Source organism: Balaenoptera borealis, assembly GCF_965194805.1.
Source record: "Balaenoptera borealis genome assembly, chromosome: 7".
In the NCBI taxonomy this organism is placed as follows: Eukaryota; Metazoa; Chordata; class Mammalia; order Artiodactyla; family Balaenopteridae; genus Balaenoptera; species Balaenoptera borealis.
Genome location: NC_138864.1, coordinates 114,622,951 through 114,641,097, shown reverse-complemented (window position 1 = coordinate 114,641,097; position 18,147 = coordinate 114,622,951). Strand labels below are relative to the sequence as shown.

General features: G+C 36.1%; 1 protein-coding gene across 4 annotated transcripts in view; it reads right to left on the bottom strand.

Annotated features, from left to right (window-relative positions):
• AKR1D1 (aldo-keto reductase family 1 member D1) overlaps window positions 1–18,147 on the bottom strand; it is an 88,567-nt gene that overhangs the window by 41,586 nt on the left and 28,834 nt on the right. For 3 of the 4 annotated variants that reach the window (XM_082400368.1, XM_082400369.1, XM_082400367.1), the window contains exon 3: window positions 4,126–4,253. The gene's annotated coding sequence lies outside the window, so the exon portion shown is untranslated. Of the gene's footprint in view, window positions 1–4,125; window positions 9,415–18,147 lie in introns of those variants that run through there. The other variant, XM_082400370.1, reaches the window with a different exon arrangement.

Sequence of the window (18,147 nt, the reverse complement as noted above, 5' to 3'; positions counted from 1 at the left end):
TACTTTCTAGTTCCTTAATGTTCTCTTTTGGTCTTCTATCTAGAAAGGTTTTATTACCCCGCTGCTCTATTGTGTGCTTCCACAACTGCACCTGAATATAGGGCCATGTGACAAGAGACTATAGAGACAGTATAAAGGCAAGAGAGGTTGGATCCACTCTCTTGGAACTGCAGCTCCACTGAAAAAAGAGGAAGCTTTCCCTTCTGCATAGTTTTGGATTCTGCTGGCCTGTATTACCTGAGAATGCTACAACACCTACCATGGAATTTCTTGGGAACTATGCCACAAGTTAATAGAGGGGAAAGAAAAAGAGGCAAAAAAGTAGGGGAAAGTAGGGGATTTTCAGATTCTGTAATTATTATGAGTTTCTCTCTCAAGCCAGAACTAGAGGTCTTCTCCTGAAGTTCTGTCTGCACTCTGGTGCCCACTATCTGGTTGGCAGGGTGATACTGAGAGAGCCCAGTGACACTTGAGTTTTGTTCTTCTTTCCTAATCCACCTGCTACTATTTACTTTTCAGAGTCCTGAAATAACTTCCTCACATACTATTTCATGTTTTATAGCTGTATTCAGTGGGAGAGTCAGGGTAGAATATGCTTACTTCATCTTACTGGAGCTAGAACCCTCACTTATTCCTAAAATTAATTTTTAATTTATCACACATGCTGACTAAATTGATGTGAATTTACATATTGGATTGCTTTTCTTTTGAGAAATGGCTGGAGTTGCTCTTTATATATTGATACTCTCAAAATAAATTGACCTAATTTAAAATAACTCATTTTCATTCAGTAAAAGAATTGCTTATGAATTATTTCTTTGCTGATATAAATTCACAAATAATTTTATTGATTACAATAATGTGATTATTTTCGAGTATTTACTATGCCCTTTACATGGATTTTCTCATTTAATTTTCACAATTTTATGTGATGGGTGTCCTGAGTTGTATAGAATCCCCCAAAAGCTCATGTTCACCCAAATCCTAAGTATGTGACCTTATTTGGAAACAGAATCTTTGCAGATATAATTAGTTAAGTCATAGTGATATAAAAATGATATAAATGAACTTATTTACAAAACATAAATAGACTCACAGGCATAGAAAACAAACTTATGGTTACCAGAGGGGCAGCGGGGTAGATAAATTAGGAGTTTGGGATTAATATATATACACTACTATGTATAAAATAGATAACCAACAAGGACTTGCTGTATAGCACTGGGAACTATATTCAATGTCTTGTAATAATCTATAATAGAACATATATATACATATATATATATATATATATATGAGTCACTTTGCTGTACACCTAAAGCTAACAACATTGTAACTTAACTATACTTCAATTTAAAAAATGGTAAAAAAAATAAGGTCATAATGGATTAGGCTGAACCCTAATCCAGTGATTGGTGTTATAAGAAAACAGATACAGACACTTGAGGAAGAATGTCCTGTGTTGATAGAGGCAGAGATTGGAGTATGCATCTACAAGTCAAAGAATACCAGAAATCATTGGCAAAAACCAGAAGCTAGGAAAAAAGAAAAGGATTTCTATCTAGAGCCTTCAGAGGGAGTGTAGGCCTGCAGATACCTTGATTTTGGACTTTTAGACTCTAGAACTGTGAAAGAATAAATTTCTTTTGTTTTAAGCTACCCAGTTTGTGGTAATCTGTTATGGCAGCCCACAGAAACTACTATAGTTGGTAATATTATTATAGAAAGGGTCTTGAGGTCAAGAGAATTTGCTTGTCAAAAACTGCTCAGTAACAGGAAAAATTGTCATTCTGTCTCACTCCAGAGCTCATGCTTTTATCTAATGCCCTCTAGTAACCACAATGGAACTGTACTGTTGACAAATCAGCCACAGAAAGTATTTTAAAGAGAGTGTGCAAATGGCTAACTCAATCAAATCAATCAGTTGACAAATCAATTAGCCACAAAAAAGTATTTTAAAGATATTGTGCAAATGACTATCTCAAACAAGTCTTAATTAGATGAAAATAGAGACCTCCATTTATATAATGTGCTTATAATGCCAACTAGAAACTATTCTCTCTATAGTCTGTTAATAGAAAAATCCTAACATTTGATCATATCTGAGATAGAAGTTGATCTGTTTACTGGATAGCTAATATCAATAATCACTGTAACAACAAAAATGGTAATAAAAATTTCTTGAGTATATCCTGTGTCAGGTGCTTTACATGGTCCCATTTAGTCAATCATTTAGTAGTGCTATTAGTCAAGGACCACTAGCAACATATCTATAAACAAATGAAGTTAGTTTTATAAGCTTCCTGCGGCAAGACTTGCAGTCTGCAGGGAAGCATGGGATGTCTTAGTAAGAAAAGGCTCATTGTAGAAATTGGGCGTGTGTTAGGTGATCTGGGGGGAAGGCTTGAGGATGCAGGTATTTTTGTGTGTGTGTTTTTTGTGTGTGTGCACTTTCATAAAGCAGGGGCAATATAGAGTGACTGGATACTTCAACAATTTTTATCTAGGAAGCAGAAGGAACAGAACATGGCTAGAGTTGCCACTGGAGAAAAAGTAGCAGTCACTCATTAGCTGAAGATGGGATATTTGGTAATTTTTGTGGTTGCCTAGTGTCTCCATTCAGGCATAATTATGGAATGGACTTAGTTTTTTCTTATTCCACTCTGGTCATGAAGAGTCCTCATTTGATTCTGACAATCTGTGAAATTATTTAGGTTTAGTGGGAGAATACTATTGCCTAGAGGTAGAAACTAGGCTGGCCGCCAACTGATAGGCATAGGGCTGCTTTTTTTTTTCAGTCGCCACTTTTGGCCAAGGACAGACAAAGTCAGGCCATGGGATATTAATATTTGATGTTCAGATCTTTCCCATTGTCAGGATTCTTCTGGTTAGATTGTCTGGGGAATGTCACTTCTAAGTTGGACAAGAGTTAGTCCCTTCTGATCCTTCTATTGTAGAATGAACAGAATGCATTGACCAACTGCAATTCAGGCAATTAACAGAAAATTTTTTTTATTAGTTTGTAAAAGACTATTCATCAAGGGGCCTAGATGACTAAACCCAGGTCTCAAAATGTGCTTTAAAATCTAGTTGGGTCTATTGCAGCATTTATGTATTTGCATCATGGTATGTTCGTTCTGGCAAAAACTCCCTCTTGGTTAGTCAAGAAGAAATCAAGGGCTATGTGACTGTCTGAATACCTTGGCCAATGAATATAAACAGGTGTGATGGGTCTCTAGTGGTAGTATCCACTGAGGAACTGTACTGTTGGGGGGGCACAGATTCTATGGAGAGTAGAAATATTGCTTATTTTAACAGGAATGAACCAATCACTGGGCCCTACAGGCAGACATATGTTGAGTGAAGTTAAACAATTCCTGCAAAGCAGGATACAGTGACTCTGAAGAGAGCAAACTGACCATTGCAGTGAGGGTGGTTCCTGCTTCTCAGTAAACTAGGTTTGGTTGGCAGGGTTTAATGATCTTACAAGAAGCATTCTGCTGATGTGGATGTATAGTCCAATTTTTACAAGGTTGAAGGTTGGGATTCATAATATGAGAGAACTTTTAGGACCAGAAGAAATCTGCATAAGGAAGTCTATTTTGAAAATGTTTTTAAAAACACCTATTAATTTTTTTCAGCAGGGTCAAGTGGGTATTGATCCACCAATTAGACTTATAGCAGTGACTATGGTCTGAGGAAAATGCATGAGAATGTCTTGTCTCTCTTTAAATGGCACAAAAAGATCACAGGGGTTTAGAAGGAAGAAAATGAAATTGTAGAAAAGCATACTGAGAACCTTTAGTCATTTTCCAGGGAGCTTCAATGTAGAAAACAAACCCAAAGAAAAAGGGTGTTGAGTTCTCTGAAAATGAATACTGTTCCACAGATTTGAGCAGCAACTGTCTACTTTGTGTAATTAGTTTCAGCTGAGGGTTTTGAGTCAACTGTTATTTTGGGGGACTGTCTACTTCTGGGAGATTTCAAAGAACTATCAGCTTGAGGTCCACCAATGAAATGGAAGTCCGATGATTTAGAGAAAATGATGTATTGCTTTTAATTGAAAACATGAATCCAAGGATCACTACCCTAGCGTTTTATTACTGTGTTAATTATTAGCAGTACCTGATAAGGTCTGATTTGTTGGAGCCAAGGCAAATCTCCCTTTATTTTCTTTTCCAGAAGACTCAATCTTCAGATTTCAGGTCATTCAGAGATTGCTTCTGTGATTAATTTGGAAAAGCCACTCATACCTGTTTAATGATAAGATTACTAATATCAGCTTGCAGTAAGGCAAAGACTAGGATTAGAGTGAAACTTCTAAATGCACAGAGTGGGCTGTTATTAACTCATAAAGGGAGTTATAGCCCATGTCATTAAGACTAATGGGAGTACCTTGAGACGTGGAAATTCCAGTCTCTGAGAACTCTGACAATTTTCAGTTTTAGAATTCCTTGGCTTTCTCTACATTTTTGTAGAGATTAAGGATAAGGATGATGAAGTTTTTGAGTAAAAGGCAAAATTCTTCAGAGTTCTTTAATAATAGTCTGGCAGAAAAAGTCTTAATCTACCTTAAAAATAAGCAAAGAATGATCAAAGCATAGTAGAAAATAGTGACTGGATCAATATTTGCTCTTTCATTTCATGCTAACTGGCAGGCTGGCCCATGTAATTGTTACCTGAAGTGAATTTTCTTTTGGAAAAGGCCCATATGCCAAGAGTGAATTTGAATCCGGGTGCATAACTTGCTTGACGACCTCTAGTTTTTGTGTCTAAGTATGAATTATAAATGAACAAAATTAAATTAGGGTTACCAAAAGGTGCATTATTAGTTTGATTGTTTGATTACTGAAAGGATTCACAGGGCTCAATTTATGTTCATGTTACAGGCAACAAATATAATATAGCAATATTATAGCTATATATATTATATATTATAGCAATAATAGCAGGAGAAGAATATGCACTGGGAGGGGCCTGGAGATCTCAGGTGCAGGTTTCCTCACCCTTCCACTACTGGGTTGCCCAGGATATACTTTGTCTTCAGGTTTTGAACCTCCACTGCCATGTGTGTGAAGCACCTTGGTGCCAAGAAACACAAAGCCTGTTCCAGGTAAGCTGGTTGGTGGCCCAGGCATATTCCAGCCACGTGACCAGTCTGAACTGGCAACTCTGCCTGTCAGGTGCAAGTTAAATCCAATTATTACTACTGAACATTGTTGACAGACTGGTACCTCTGTCTCAAAATAACTCACAGATCTGTGGTTACAAAGCCTTTACTTCATATATCTCACAGAGTTTCCAAGGGTCACTATCATGCTCCAGGCAGTTCTGGAGATAAACATTTGGCCAATTCAGATCAGCTGAGATTAGCCCAAAGGTCCAGATAAGGCACAGGCAATTTCCTAACACATGTTAAACAATCAAGGGATTTTTCTTGGGAATTCCCTGGTGGTTAGTCCAGAGGTTAGGATTCTGTGCTCTTACTGCCGGGGGCCTGGGTTCAATCCGTGGTTGGGGAACTAAGACCCCACAAGCCGTGTGGCATGGCCAACAAAACAAAACAAAAAATAACAGTCAAGGGATTTTTCTTGCTCATGTGTGGAAGGAGAATTGGTGGGTTCAAGGCGCTACAGCTATGGGTAGTGTGATATGTGAAGAAGAAGCAAAGATGACAGTAACTTGTCTCCGGGGCCTTTAATTTATCCCATAAATGTATTATAATTATTTCCAACTGACAAGGCATTTAAGTCTAAAACCCAGGGGAAAAAAATCTTTTAAAACAGACTTACTTTACCAGTCCTTTATTTAATAACAGATATGTTTCTTTTAACCTGAAAAGTATACAATTATTGATATGTACTTATATTAATACATTTTATTTAGACATAATTAACCTGGGAAGGTAAATTTTCATTTTGATTTATCAGGTCCCCCCCCCTTTCAAGTTTCGTAAACAAAAGAGTTTGTACAGTTTTTCTAAATTAACGAAAATTTGGAGAATGCCAAGTAAACCCGATTATTTTTACCTATTTTTAAAATAAAATTTTGTGGTACCTAGTGGTCTTTCCAGGAAATTCAATGATAGGTTAGCCATCAAAAGACATCTTAATTGAAAAAATTTCCCAAGTTGGGACATTTGAAAGGACTCATGAGACCCCACAGAGTCAAATCAGGTAATGCTTTGATTTAGAGGTGAAGGAGAGAGCACAGCAAGAAGTGCAGGCAAGAATGACAGGTCGGAGAAGTGGCCTACCAGGCTCAAGCTTCTCAGGGGACACGTTCACACACACAGCACGTCCAGTGTCCTGGCTGAACCACCACGATCTACGAGGGGTATCTTAGCCTCCGCTGGAACTCAAAACCGAAGCTCCCAGAATAGATGTTTATGACTCTGCCAGCTAACTTAACTGGTTGGGCCAGTTGCACACCATCAGTAAAGAAACTGATCTTGGGGGTAGAACTGATTTCTAAGGGAGTTTCATTCTTTAACTCACAGACCATAAAACTGACCCCTTTTTGGCCAAGAGTCAAAAATGTCATCCAGGAGATCCAGAGATAGAGTTTTTCCATTCCATCTGTAAATCAACTCTATCGTCCATATAGTTTTATTTTTCTAAATTTGGGAAAGGCAAAATCAAGAATGTCTAGAGGATAAAAGTTATAAACATAAGACACAATTTTGTAGAGGCAGGCACAAGTTATAGGGAATGTTTTATTTTGTCCAGGCATTATTCTTAAAGCAAATCACAGCCAGAAACAATAATTAGTAGAAACTTTTAACTCTTTGAAGCAATAAGGAACTTTTTGTTAAAATGATTTAAGAACATGCCAGAATTAATGAGGGCTAACAGAATACTGAGACAATAGAAAAGACATTTTTTATTGAAAAAAAATGTATTTTGTACTATGGCACAAAATAATGGAGTCATTTTACAGAAAGACAACCTAAATTGTAATTTTCACCTTTGGGTCAATATTCATGTAATAATTTGTAATAATGGATTATTAATATTTAAGTATTTATATGTAAGTATTAAGACATTCAAAGATATATAAATATACAAAAAGATGATAAATGTAAAGGTTTTAATTTTAGTCTTAATGTATAATTAATTTATAAGCATATTAAATAAAATTGTTATCATATTGAGTTTATAATCTTAATCATGTGCAACAATTTCTTTGATAAATAGACAAATTATATTTACTATCCTGTCTTGATATTTGTATTTTTCTGTATTTACTGCTAAGCCTGTAAGGATCACCTCTACATCAAAGCCTAAGAAACAATAATAAAAACACTTGTCTGGGACTTCCCTGGTGGTCCAGTGGGTAAGGCTCCACACTCCCAACGTAGGATCAGGGAACTAGATCCTGCATGCAGGCTGCAACGAAGATCCCGTGTGCCGCAACTAAGACCCAGCGCAGCCAAAATAAATAAGTAAAAATAAATAAATAATTATATTAAAAAACCTCTTGTCAATATTATGTGACTGATCAGGTTTGGTGGGCATCTACTGTCTGCCTAGCACTGCTGCCATCTTTGGGAGGCAATCTTCCCTCCATCTTTTTGAAAATTGCTCCTTTACTTAGTCTAGTCACATGGCTATTATAGAGGCTGCTAATCACAGTATCTTTCACTCTTCCTGGCCAGTGTCAGTTGGTCCAGAGGTAAGCACATAAAGTAGGTGGGGTCAGTCAGAATCCCTGCCACGAAGAGGAAGATGATCTGAGAGAATGTAACTGACAAGAAAAGAAAAGCAGTGACAAGTGACGGGAGAATGTCCTGCTTGTGTTTGTATCCACCATTCAGGCCTTCCCAAGGTCCAGCCCTTCTCGCTACTACGTGAACTAGAAGGAAGTGTGTAAGAGGACTTATAAGGAGAGAGATGTAAAATATAGGAAATGTATTTGGTAAAAAACAAATCAGGAATTTTTTTTTAGTAGACAATATAAATGTGAACAAGGATTGCAAGATTCAGAAAACATTTTTGCATTATATATGATGTAACCCATTATGTATGATGTTACCCATATGCAAAAATTTCTTCCAGGTTTATTCCCAGGTATAGCAAGGGCAAAAAGTAATTCTACATGACTGTAAGAGCGATGTTTATGCAGCTGCATTCTGATAATGCAGTCTGACAATTTCACCAGGTATTGTTAAGAAAAGTTACCTAAAACTTGGAAATCATACAGGGGTATTGTTTAAAAAGTTCCTCCAAGAATTATTTAATTTTCTAGGACTCTTTACTACTTGATAAAAATCTAGGTATTGAATTTATATGTTAACTTGTAGATTTCTGTTAGAAAAGATAGTCCCAAAAGTTATAGCTGTCTTGCTCCGTGGGACATTAACCAGTTGTGTATCTAACCCAGCATTTTTTTCTCTAAATTTTTAAAATGTCTTTCCTGATGGATTACTTAAACTTTTGTTTTTAAAATTCTCTTGGAACTAGTTTTATCATTTTATTTGTTCTCTTCTTAATAGGTGAAATAAACCTTTGACATTTGTTTATATTACATTTATATGAGTCATATTTTCAACATTTTGAAAATTATAGTTTGACAGGATATTTGTGGAGAGTAGTCCTGTCCTTAAATTGGGTGCCTAAATTTAGGGATAAAGGTAAATTTGTTTTGAGTGATACACTCAACAAGTGGTAACTCATTATGTAATCCAGGGCTCTGGAAATGAGAAGGGCTTTTTTAGCCACTTTGCTCAAGATTTTATGGGAGACTTCCAGAAAGAGCAAGACTATGATGGCAGTATAGTGTTTGAGTCTCTCCAAATATACAAGAAAATTTTCCTATGTCCAAACTCCAGAGACAATAATAATAAAACTCTGTGTGTGTCATAAAGTTAGGACATTAATTAGGGTTGATGTTCCTAACTAATGAACAGCTTCTAAAAAAGATGAAGAAGAGCAGCAACACAATAAATTACTTAAAACATTGAATATTCTTCTAAAAAAATGATACAAATGAACTTATTTACAAAACAAAAACAGACTCACAGACTTAGAGAATGAACTTACGGTTACCAGGGGAAAAGTGGGGGGAGGGATAGTTAGGGAGTTTGGGATTGACATGTACACACTGCTATATTTAAAATGAATAATCAACAAGGACCTACAGTATAGCACAGGAAACTCTGCTCAGTATTATGTAACAACCTCAATGGAAAAAGAATTAGAAAAAGAATAGATACACGTATATGTATAACTGAATCACTTTGCTGTACACTTGAAACTAACACAACATTGTTAATCAACTATACTACAATATAAAATAAAAAGTTAAAAAAAATTGAACATTCAGATTAAAAGAAACTAAAATGGCCCTTAAACATGTTAAAAGTTGTTCAACCTCTCTCACACACAAAATAACAGAAATGCAAATTAAAACTAAACTGAGATATTATTTTTTACATATCAGACCGGAAAAAATCTGCCCCACTGGGGAGGCTGTGTGGAAGCAGGCATGGTCACACTTTGATGAAGGGAATGCAAGATGGTACACCCCTATGTACCCCTATGGAGGGAAATATGGCAATATCTAGAAAATCACATACACATTTACTCATTGATCTAGCAATCCCTGTCCTAGGAATCTATCCATAGACACAGTGGCAAAAACATAAAATTATGGGTGCACAAGTTTTTGCTACATAAATTATTCATATTTGCAAGACACTAGAAAAAAATCAAAAGAACTATGTGACAAGGACTATTTTGCTGGCACCATGGCTGAATCTTCAGTAGTATATTCTAATTTTATTTAGCTAGCTGCTCTGGTTGATGATTAGACATCAACCAGAAGACCATGACTTGTATGAACATACATCTATTGACATACTTTCTTTCCCAATAAATGTGATCTTTGGTCAGAGGCATTGTTGTTTGGTAAATAATTACTGTACATGAAGATTCTGTAAATATTTATATTCTGGAAGAAATGCTGTGAGCAAGGAATGCATATCTGAGCCATAATGTCAAACTTCAATGAGAACAAACACTGTCCCCTCTTTGATAGAAAGGATCTGGTGTAATCAATCCATCACAGTCTGTCAATGAAACCAACACAGTCCTCCAGAGAATAGGGCAATATCTGCCATTGTCTTGTTGGGTACCAAGAAGTAACAGGGTCATTCTCTGAGCATCTATACAACTAGCTAGACACTCCCCATGAATTTGTGTTGATCTTTAGACTATTTCTCTTTTCACACAAAGTGGGTAGCTAGAAATACCATGCAACATTCCACCCACTGGGAAGATTTTCTTTCACCTATATCTTCAGGGGTACTCTGGAGTAAGACCATAGTGTAGCAGTCATCCTGTTCTGTCTGGAGTTGGCCATAGTGCATGCCATCTAACTGTAAACCAGGTCTTTGGTTTTCTTCCTTTATTAACTGGTCACATGGAACTTCCCACGAAGATGTATGTATAAGGAAATCACAGAATGTCAGGACTGGTGACAATGGTGACCATTACCCCCCTCAGCCTGAAAAGGCAAGAATGGGGAGTGGTTCCTGAAACCAACAAAGCGATTGTGTTTCAAATTTTGTTTCCTTTAAAAATCATGTTTGGTAATCTGGAGAAAACTATAATTCGAAAAGATACATGCACCCCAATGTTCATTGCAGCACTATTTACAATAGCCAAGACATGGAAACAACCTAAATGTCCATGATAGATGAATGAATAAAGAAGATGTGGTACATATATACAATGGAATACTACTCAGCCATAAAAAAGAATGAAATAATGCCATTTGCAGCACCATGGATGGACCTAGAGATTATCATACTAACTGAAGTAAGTCAGAAAGAGAAAGACAAATGCCATATGCTATCACTTATATGTGGAATCTAAAATATGACACAAGTGACTGGCATAGTTTCTATAAGATAACAGAGGCTGAAGAAAAGATTTGTTTGAATTCAGTTTACATGGATGGTCTAGCCTCTGGATAACGAAGCCTAGAATTTCAGAGTTGGAATAAACTTTGAAAAGACACTGCAATATTAACAGAGTAACACAGTATTAATGTCCAAATTGTTATTCTTAAAATTATTGGCCTCCTGAATTGTTACAATTTGTTGCCTATGCACAGTCAGTGCCTTTTGATTTTGAAAGAGTAAATCTAGCAAATTCATCTTTGGGTGTATGCTGAGATAGCTTCCCATATTAGGAAGATTCTGCCATAGAAACAGTAACCACCAGCTAATATAAAAAGAACAACATACAACATGGATAAGTTCACAGATATGTTAAGTGAAAGACACTAAAACATGGAAGAGTACATACTGTATGACTTCATTTCAATGAAATTCAAAAACAGGCAGAACTAATCTATGGCAATAGAAGTTGAATAACGATTACTTTGGGTAGAGGTTTATTGACTGGGAGGGGTCACAGGGAGCCCTCTGGGTGGCTGAAAATGTTCCATATTTTCTGCCTGGGTTGTGGTTACAGGGATATATACATTTGTAACAATTTGCTTAGCTGTACACTTAAGATTTGTGCACTTGATAGCATGCATGTTAAACCACAATTTAAAAATTTAAGAAAAGAGTAATTAAGTATCCTGCATATAGGCACTTATGTTTGTTTACATATTATATTGTGAAGTGGCAGGTGTTATAATATTAGTTTTTGAAAGAGAGGGAGACTAGTGTAAAAGTCTGGGGTTTCCAGACATTTTCCCATTACAATCACCTATTTTCAGCTAAGATTTGAGGTATATGTGTTTCTTCTTGGCCTTAAATAGTACAGATACTGACTACATACTTGCCCAGTGCCAGTACAATTCAGTCCAAGCATTAGGGTACTCTACCAGCAAGCAAAGGGGCAGTGTGATGAATGGTACAAACATAGTATGCTTATTTGCTCCTTGCTTCTTCTTCTTTTTTTTTAAACATGATAGATTTATTTGTCATCTATGTGTGGTCTTTGTTTGTTTGCTGTTTTTGTTTTGTTTTTGTTTTTTGACAGCACCATGCAGCTTGTGGGATCTTAGTTCCCCAACCAGGGATCAAACCCGTGCCCCGTGCAGTGGAAGTGTGGAGTCCTAACCACTGAACCACCAGGGAATTCCCTGTTCCTTGCTTCTTTGTTTCTCATAAATAACTGGGTTTCTAAATGTAGAGTGCCCCATTACTGCTGTGTCTCCTCAATGTTCTAAAGCAAAAGTTTGTTACATTCAAATATTATCAAACTGTCCAAAGTCTGTAAACCTAGCCATGTAAATTGGAAAAGCACTAATGGTTTTCTATTTGTTCTGCAGTGGTGTAAATACAACAAAAATTTCACTTAAAATAACAAAGACATGGAAAAATCATGAGGTTTTCACTTGTACTATCTGTAAAGGAATCTAATATTACTATGTTTAAGAAATTGGTGCCTCTTTTATTTCAAAAAAAATTTTTTTTGATTGAAGGATAGTTGATTTACAATATTATATTAGTTTCAGGTGTACAGAATAGAGATTCAGTATTTTTGCAGATTATACGCCATTATAGGTTATTAGAAGATAATGGCTATAGTTTCCTGTGTTGTACAATGTACCCTGTTGCTTATCTATTTTATACACAGTAGTTTGTATCTCTTAATCCCATGCCCTTAATTTGTCCCTTCCCCTGCCCTCTCCCCTTTGGCAACCACAAGTTTGTCTTCTATATCTATGAGTCTGTTTCTGTTTTGCATATACATTCATTTGTATTATTTTTTAGATTCCACATATAAGTGATATTAGACAGCATTTGTCTTTCTCTGATTTCTTTCAATAATCATAATATTCTCTAAGTCCATCCACATTGCTGCAAATGGCAGAATTTCATTGTAATATTCCATAATGTGTGTGCGTGTGTGTGTGTATATATATATATATATATATATATATATATATATATATATATATATATATATATATATATATATATATATAATCTCCAATCATCTGTTGATGGGCATTTGGGTTGCTTCCATGTCTTGGCTATTGTAAACAGTGCTATGAACGTTGGGGTGCATGTGTCTTTCCGAATTAGTGTTTTTGTTTTTCCGAATATATACCCAGGAGTGGAATTGCTAGATCGTAGGCAGCTCTATTTTTAGTTTAGTTTTTTTTTTAGTTTTATTTAATTTTGGCTGCATTGGGTCTTCGTTGCTGCATGTTGCAGCGAGCAGGGGCTACTCTTCATTGCGTTTCACGGGCTTCTCACTGCGGTGGCTTCTCTTGTTGTGGAGCACTGGCTCTAGGCACAAGGGCTTCAGTAATTGTGGCACTTGGGCTCAGTAGTTGTGGCTTGTGGGCTCTAGAGTGCAGGCTCAGTAGTTGTGGTACACGGGCTTAGTTGCTCCGCCACATGTGGGATCTTCCCAGACCAGGGCTCGAACCTGTGTCCCCTGCATTGGCAGGCAGATTCTTAATCACTGCGCCACCAGGGAAGCCCTATTTTTAGTTTTTTGAGGAACAATAATGTTTTCCATACAGGCTACACCAATTTACATTCCCACCAACACTGTACAAGGATTTCCTTTTCTCCACATCCTCACTGACATCTGTTATTTATAGACTTTTTGATGATGGCCATTCTGACAGGTGTGAAGTGATATCTTATTCTTGTTTTGATTTTCATTTCTCTAATAATTAGCAATGTTGAGCATCTTGTCATGTGCCTGTTAGCCATCTGTATGTCTCCTTTGGAAAAATGTCTATTCAGGTCTTCTATATTTTTACTGGTATTTCTTTTATATTGAGTTCTATGAGCTGTTTATTTTGAATACTAACCCCTTGTTGGTCATATTATTTGCAAATATTTTCTCACATTCCATAGGTTGCCTTCATTTTGTTGATGGTTTCCTTTGCTGTGCAAAAGTATTTTTGCTTTTATTTCTCTTGCCTTAGGAGACAGATCCAAAAAAATATTGCTATGATTTGTCAAAGAGTATTCTGCCTATGTTCTCTTCTAGCAGTTTTATGGATTCAAGTCTTACATTTAGGTCTTTAATCCATTTTGAGTTTATTTTTGTATACAGTGTGAGGGAATGTTCTAATCTCATTGTTTTACATATAGCTGTCCAGTTTCCCCAGCACCACTTGTCGAAGAGACTGTCTTTTCTCCATTGTATAGTCTTGCCTCCTTTTTCATAGATTAATTGACCATAGGTGTGTGGGGTTTTTTCTGGGCTCTCTATTCTGTTCCATTGATCTATGTGTCTGCTTTTGTGCCAGTACCATGCTGTTTTGATTATTGTGGATTTGTATTATAGTCTGAAGTCTGGGAGGTGATATCTCCAGCTTTCTTAGTTTTTCTCAAGAGTGCTTTGGCAATTTGTTCTAATTCTGTGAAATATGTCATGGGTATTTTGATAGGAATTGCATTAAATCTGTAGGTTGCTTTGATCAGTATGGCCATTTTAACAATATTAATTCTTCCAATCCAAGAGCACAGGCTATCTTTCCATTTCTTTGTATCATCTTCAATTTCCTTCGTCAGTGTTTTATAGTTGTCAGAGTATAGGTCTTTTACCTCCTCAGTTAAGTTTATTCCTAGGTATTTTATTCTTTTTGATGCATTTTTTTTTTTTAAGATATGTGAGGTACATCCTTAACTTTTTCTTTTTTTTTTTAAATTAATTTATTTATTTTATTTATGGCTGTGTTGGGTCTTCGTTTCTCTGCGAGGGCTTTCTCTAGTTGTGGCAAGTGGGGGCCACTCTTCATCGCGGTGCGCAGGCCTCTCACTATCGCAGCCTCTCTTGTTGCGGAGCACAGGCTCCAGACACGCAGGCTCAGTAATTGTGGCTCACAGGCCCAGTTGCTCTGCGGCATGTGGGATCTTCCCAGACCAGGGCTCGAACCCGTGTCCCCTGTATTGGCAGGCAGATTCTCAACCACTGCGCCACCAGGGAAGCCCCTTGATGCATTTTTAAATGAGATTTTTTTACTTTCTGTTTTCAATATTTCATTATTAGTGTACAGAAACACAGCAAATTTTTGTATATTAATCTTGTATCCTTCAACCTTGCTGCAGTCATTCATTAGTTCTTATAGTTTTTGGGTGGAGACTTTAGGGCTCTCTATATAATGTATCATGTCATCTGCAAATAGTGCCAGTTTTACCTCTTCCCGTCCAGTGTGCATACGTTTTACTTCCTTTTCTTGTCTGATTGCTGTGGCTAGGACTTCCAATACTATGTTAAATAGAAGTGGCAAGAGTGGGCATCTTTTCTTGTTCCTGAATTTAGTGGGAAGGCTTTCAGCTTTTCACCATGAGTATGATGTTTGCTGTGGGTTTGTCCTAAATCGCCTTTATTATGTTGAGATATGTTCCCTCTATACCTACTTTGATTTTTATCATGAATGGATGTTGAATTTCGTCAAATGCTTTTTCTGTGTCTATTATCAAGTAATTTTTATCCTTCATTTTATTAATGTGGTGTATCACATTGAATGATTTGCTAATGTTGAACCATCCTTGTGACCCTGGATTAAAAAAAATTTGATCATGGTGTATTATCCTTTTAACATATTGTTGGATGCGGTTTGCTAATATCTTGTTGGTGATTTTGGCATCCATGGTCATCAAAGATATTGGCTTGTAATTTCTTTTTTGTAGTGTCTTTGTCTGGCTTTGGTATCAGGGTGTGGTGGCTTTATAGAATGAATTTGGGAGTGTTCCCTCCTCTTCAATTTTTTTTTTTTTGAATAGTTTGAGAAGGATAGGTATTAGTTCTTTTTTATATGTTTGGTAGAATTCCCTTGTGAAGCTGTTCAGTCCTGGACTTTTGTTTGCTAGGAGGTTTTTTTGGTTTTGTTTTGTTTCTGTTTGTTTGTTTGTTTGTTTGTTTTACAGTTTCAATTTCACTTCTAGTGATCAGTCTGTTCAAATTGGCTGTTTCTTCTTGACTCAGTCTTGGCAGGTTTTATGTTTCTAGAAATTTGTCCATTTCTCCTAGGTTGTCCAATTTGTTGGCATATAACTGGTCATAGTATTCTCTTAAAAGAATATTGCTTGTTATTTCGCCTCTTTCATTTCTTATTTTATTTATTTGGGTCCTCTCTCTTTTCTTCTTGGTGAGCCTGGCTAAATGTTTATCAATTTTATTTATCTTTTCAAAAAACCAGCTGTTGGTTTGTTGATCTTTTCTATTGGTTTTTAAAATCTCTATTTTATTTATTTCCTCTTTGATCTTTATTATTTCCTTCCTTCTGTTGACTGGGCTTTGTTTGTTCTTCTTTTACTAATTCCTTCAGGTGGTAGATTAGGTCGTTTATGTGAGATTTTTCTTGTTTCTTGAGGAAGGCCTGTATTGCTATGAACTTCCCTCTTAGAACTGCTTTTGCTGTGTCCCACAGATTTTGGAAAGTTGTGTTTCCATATTCATTTGTCTCGAGGTATTTTCTGATTTCTTCTTTGATTTCATGACTGACCCATTGGTTTTTCAGTAGAGTATCGTTTAGTCGGCATGTAGTTGTTTTTTCTCATTTTTCTTTCTGTAGTTGATTTCCAGTTTCATACTGTTGTGGTGAGAAAAAAATGCTTGATGTAATTTCTATTCTCTCAACTTTGTCAAGGCTTGTTTTGTGGCCTAATTGTGATCTATCCTGGAGAATGTTCCATGTGCACTTGAATGTGTATTCTGCTGTTTGGGGATGTAATGTCCTGTAGCTATCTATTAAGTCCAACCGGTCTATTGTGTCACTGTTGCCTTATTGATTTTTCATCTGGATGATCTGTCCATTGATGTCAGTAGGGTGTTAACAACCCCTACTATTATTGTATTATTGTCAATTTCTCCCTTTATGTCTGTTAGAATTTGCTTTATATATTTAGGTACCCCTGTATTGGGTGAGTATATGTTAATGAGTGCAGTATCATCTTCTTGTATTGATCTCTTTATCATTGTATAATTCCCTTTATTTATAAGTCTTTCATTATAGCTTTTGTTTTAAAGTCTATTTTGTCTAATATGAGTATTTCTACCCCCACTTTCTTGTTGTTTCCATTTGCATGAAATATCTTTTCCATCCCCTCACTTTCAGTCTCTGTGCCTTTAGCCCTAAAGTGAGTCTCTTTAGGCAGCATATTGAAGGGTCTTGTTGTTTTAGTCAACCATATGTCTTTTGATCAGAGCATTTAATCCATTGACTTTCAGAGTAATTATTGATAGTTTTGTACTTATTGCCTCTTAAGTACTTGTTTTCCATTTGTTTTTGTATTTCTCTGTTCATTTCTTCTTCTTTTTATTTCTCCTGTTGTGGTTTGATGATTTTCTTTAGTAGTATGCTTGGGTTTCTTTTTGGTTTTTGTGTATCTATTGTAGGTTTTTGATTTGTGGTTACCATGGGGTTCATATATGTTGATGCATAATTATATCTACTTGATTTAAACTGATAGTTATTTAAGTTCAAACACATTTTAAAAAAATCAATATTTTTTTATTCCCCTCCCCCATGTTTTATGTTTTTGATGTCATATTTTACACGTTTACTGCTTATTGTAGTCATAGTTGCTTTTACAGATTTTTGTCTTTTAATCTACATACTGGCTTATTTAAGTGATCTTAAATCTTTACTATATATTTGCCTTTCTTATTTGGATTTCCCTTTTTTACAGATTCTTACTTTTTTTCCATTTAGAGACGACCCTTCAACAATTCTTTTAAGGTAAGTTTAGTATTGCTGAATTCTTTTAGTTTTTCCTTGTCTGAGAAGTTCTTTATCTCTCCTTCTATTCTAAATGATAATCTTGCTGGGTTGAGTATCCTAGGTTGCAGGTTTTTCCCTTTTAGCACTTTGAATTTATCATGCCACTCCCTTCTGGCCTGCAAAGTTTCTGCAGAGAAAGCAGCTGATAGCCTTATGGGGATTCCCTTGTATATGACCCTTTGTTTTTCTCTTGCTGCCTTTAGAATTCTCTCTTTATTTTTAACTTTTGCCATTTTAATGTGATATGTCTTGGTGTGGGTCTGTTTGGGTTCATCTTGTTTGAGATCCTCTGTGCTTCCTGTACCTGGATATCTGTTTCCTTCTTTAGGTTTGGGAAATTTTCAGTCAATTTCTTCATATACATTTTCAATCCCCTTCTCTCTCTCTAACATGCAAATGTTGGCACGTTGGCATGTTTCATTCCAGAGA